Consider the following 4131-nt stretch of genomic DNA (forward strand, 5'->3'; position numbering starts at 1 on the left):
ACTCCTTCTTCTGTTGGAAATTTAAGCGCCAAATACCTGATACTGGTGACGGCTTCGAAATTGAACAGCGCAGGCCTCCCCAAGATCACATTATAGCTCAACGGAAGTTTGACCACTAAAAATACCTCGTGGTGAGTGCGAGTCCTGGGTGCTTCACCTAAGGTGAGAGCCAGCTTCACCTTCCCTTCCACGAGCACCTGTACTCCTCCGATCCCCTTGATTGGTGCTTGGTCTCGGACCAACTGTTCTTCCGGAATTCCCATCTGCTGAAAAACCCGGTACGGTAGCAAGTTGACCTTGCTCCCATCATCCACTAAGACCTTCTTTACCCAATAATTGTGAATGACGGCTTCAATGACGAGCGCGTCATCATGGGGCATCTGAATACCCTGAGCATCTTCTGAAGAGAAGGTGATTGTCATGGGAGAGTGGTCAACGATCTGCATGACCTCGGTGCTGCTGGTCTCTCCCTCCCGATTTCTCTTTTTCCCTCGGCGGCCCATCCGTCCTCTCGTTCCTCCAACAATCATGTTGATGGTCCCACTGGATCCATCGTTCACTGGTCCCGCTCCTGTTCTCCTCGGCGCCTGAACCGCCAGGCTGGATTGAGGCCTTTGTCCCTCTGATTTCTTTACAAAATTCTTTAGGTGCCCCCTCTTTATCAACCTCTCGATCTCTGCTATCAACTGGAAGCAGTTGTTGGTATCGTGGCCATACGTCCGATGATATTGACAGTATTTGTCAGGACTCCGATGATCTGCTTCCGACTTCATAGGTTTGGGCCACTGGAGAAAATCCTTATCCTGGACAGTCATGAGCACCTCGGCTCTGGACGCATTTAATGGAGTCGGCTTTTCAGGGACCCAAGGGGGAGGCAACCTTGGCTCAAGGGCTCGTGGAGGGGGAGGCCTTTGATCCCTTCGCTCCCAGGCCTGCTTGTACGGCTCGGGCCTCTTACCGTGTTTCCTTTCATGTTTCTCCGGCCTCCTTTCTTCTGGGGCCTTTTCTTTTCCTGTCATCCTTTTGGCAAATCTATCATCTTGCGAGCTGAAATCCAATAGAATAGGGTTTTACAAGGGTTTTGGTATTAGAGAATAAAGCCTAAACTTTCTGAGGAGGGGACTCCCCTTTTATCCATTTCTTCTTGCTTGCTGGTGACGTGTAAAGGCCTCTCCAGGATTGGGCCACGCGTCTCTGCCATACAGATTCGGGCGTACGAGGGTATCAGGCGCCTGCCCCATGCGTAACGGCCTCTGATTCTCCTTGTGCGTACGTTCGAGCGGATCTGCCAGGCTGTCTGGTGAGTCATTCTGGATCCTAGGTTGGGCCGAGAGTTGGGCCAGAGTGGAAAGGGCCTGCTTTGTCCGGACTGGGTCGATCTGAGTGAGGAAGCTTGGTCGAGCCCGGCCTTGAAAGTTGGATGAGCCGGGCCTGCTTTGAGTACCAAGTACGTGGGCCTTTACTTTGTGGGCTTTAGGTTGTGGTCGAGGCCCTGGACCGGGGTGAAGAAATCTAGCGGTCATCAATTGCCCCTTCACCTTCTCGGTAGTTATTGCTCCAACTGCCGAGGGGGTGAATACCGAGAACCATTATGACCGCGCCTGTTCGTGTTCAGATGCCTTCATAACACCCTTTCATCTTTTTGTCACTGCTCAGTTTTTGAATCCTATCTGCTCTTTCCCCTTTCTGGCTTTTCTCTATTCTCCGTGTTCTCTGCTATCTTTGCTTTCCTGTCACCGTCATCTGGTCATGCCTTTTCTTTCCTCTTCCATGAATGTCTTTTAAGATTCGGAAATCGTTAGCTTAGAGTCTAGCATAACTCTACCTTGTGCTAAGGCCTTAGGCTCGGAGTATATATATCAGTGCTAGCTCTTCCTCATTCTCAAACCCTCTGTTGGAGCGAGAGATTCTTGTTTTATCTGCGAAGGGTCCATTTGACGCCTTTTTCAAACGGATAGAGGTGAGCTTAAGGTTACATTGCTTTGTTGCCCCGGAGGTTTGCTTTAATCTTGCATTTGTCATCTTGCTAGAAAATAATTCTAACTTATCTCTGTTTTGGAACTTTTCTGCAGTACCTGAGATAAAGATGAATCAGTTCAAAGTTCTTGAGAATTTGAGGTTACCTCTAAGGAGTTTGAACGTTGCTTTGGAGATCCTTCTGGTAGGGCGGTCGATGGGTGGGACCATTCGGCAAATTGTTGAAACTACTTTACCCGGGTCGTCTGGCCGGCCTCCTCCTCTGCTTGTTGTCCGGGCTTCAAAGAGGTTCTGGGCTGTTGAAGGGTTTATTCTAACTTTGCCTTTCTTCGAGAGGGAAAAGGAAATTTCCCCGATGTCCATGTTGTCTTCTTTTGATATAAATGGAGGTGGCGAAAATGATCAATTTATTGTCCCCTTTGGTGTGGAGTACTTGTATTATGAGGGGCTGAGATCTGCTGCACTCAGTCAAGCTTCCGTCGATGCCTTCGAATATATGTTCTGTGATCTTCCTGAAGCCGTAACTAGAAAACTTATGTTTTTAGGGTACATTCGAACAAGCTCAGATATTATATCCTGTTCGTATGTATCATGAATCACATTTGGGCAACAGGATGCCGACCTATAGGGGAACAGTGAGAGATGCTTATGGGAATCAACTTGTTCAGTTCCCCTATAATAACGAGACAGATCTTGGCCTTCCTGCTAAATTTATTTTCCGAGCTACGAGAATTCCTCCGATCCGAAGACTAGGGTAGTGGGGTAGGTGATAATGATGTAAACGCAGACGATGTATCTGATCATGTAAATCCTCTAAGGATAGCTTTTTGTTCTGTAATGTGGGTATTTGTAACGCGCTGTAATGAAACTTTCGTTTTAATGAAATTATTGTTTTTCATTCATACTTGAGCTGTTCTTCCTTTGTCATGGATGAAGTACTGAGACTGCTTTCTTCGTAGTTTTATCCAACTAAATTTTGCTTTTCCCGAGCTGGACTGACCATATTCGTGAGCTTTTGCTTTTAATCGATGAGCTGAGCTCCGGACTTACTTAGCCAACTAAGCTTTCGGTTAACTTTTTTCGAACTAGAATATCCGACCTGTGAGCTCTGTCCTTACTCGATGAATTGAGCTTTGAGTCTCCTTAGCCAACTGAGCTCTCAAGTTATGTTTCCCGGGTTGGACTAATCGACCTGTGAGCTTTGTCTTTTATTCATGAGTTGGACTCTGAGCCCTCAGCTCTGTACAATTCCGGAGTGCCCTCATCGCTTCTTTCCGATCTCGTAGCCTTTGTTTAATAACGATAAGTCAAATTTATAACTTTTTAAGTGGTGGGCAGGTCTGACCTTTATCGTGCTCCTATCTGCTTGTATTTTTGAGCCTTTTCATGACTTGCCCCTTTATTTCCTCGGTATTTACCATAGGGGTGGTGAAGTGGTAAATTTTTGTAAGTTAAGTTGTACTGACTGGGAAATCCGGGTAGAGCCCTGTCTTTAAGGTTCGGGCGAGTTGGGCTTGTATTATGTAAACGGCGAATGGGCTTTTGAATGATGGGCTGTCATCGTGGACCTGGCTCTTGATGGATGTGGATAAGCCCAGCGATCATCTTTTTGCCCCTTTACCTTCTCGCTGGTTATTATCTAACCGTTGAGAGGGGAAACTTCGAGAGTAATTAATGATCGCACCGTTCCAAGACAAAACTGTTCAGATCAACGTTCCGTCTCATTATTGCCTTTCATTTCGACTTCTTTCTGTCTTCCGAAGAAACTAGCTCTCTTCTGCTTTCTGTTGTCCTGCAACTCCTTCTGCTTTTTTCACCCTATTGCATTTTCAGGTACGCTTTTTTGTTCTTCCATGGAAGGTCCAAAGCTCCCCGATGTCGTTAATATTAGGTCGCATATTACTTCTTCCAACATAACTAAGCACATTTCCCAGAGGCTCTTAGATACTCCTCTGTATCTTATTCGAGTGCCTTTTCAAAACGAAAGGATAGTCCTTCCTAACCCTCCTCCTCCTGGTTTGATTGATCCCCAAAGGGGTAGCTGTATAGTGTTTTTTCTCAAACAGAGGGATTTCGGTCTACCGTTTCCTTTTACCCCTTTCTTTATTGAGGTTTTCGAGTACTTCGGGGTAACCCCTCGGATGTTATCCCCAA

Source organism: Manihot esculenta, chromosome 18, assembly GCF_001659605.2.
Source record: "Manihot esculenta cultivar AM560-2 chromosome 18, M.esculenta_v8, whole genome shotgun sequence".
NCBI lineage: Eukaryota > Viridiplantae > Streptophyta > Magnoliopsida > Malpighiales > Euphorbiaceae > Manihot > Manihot esculenta.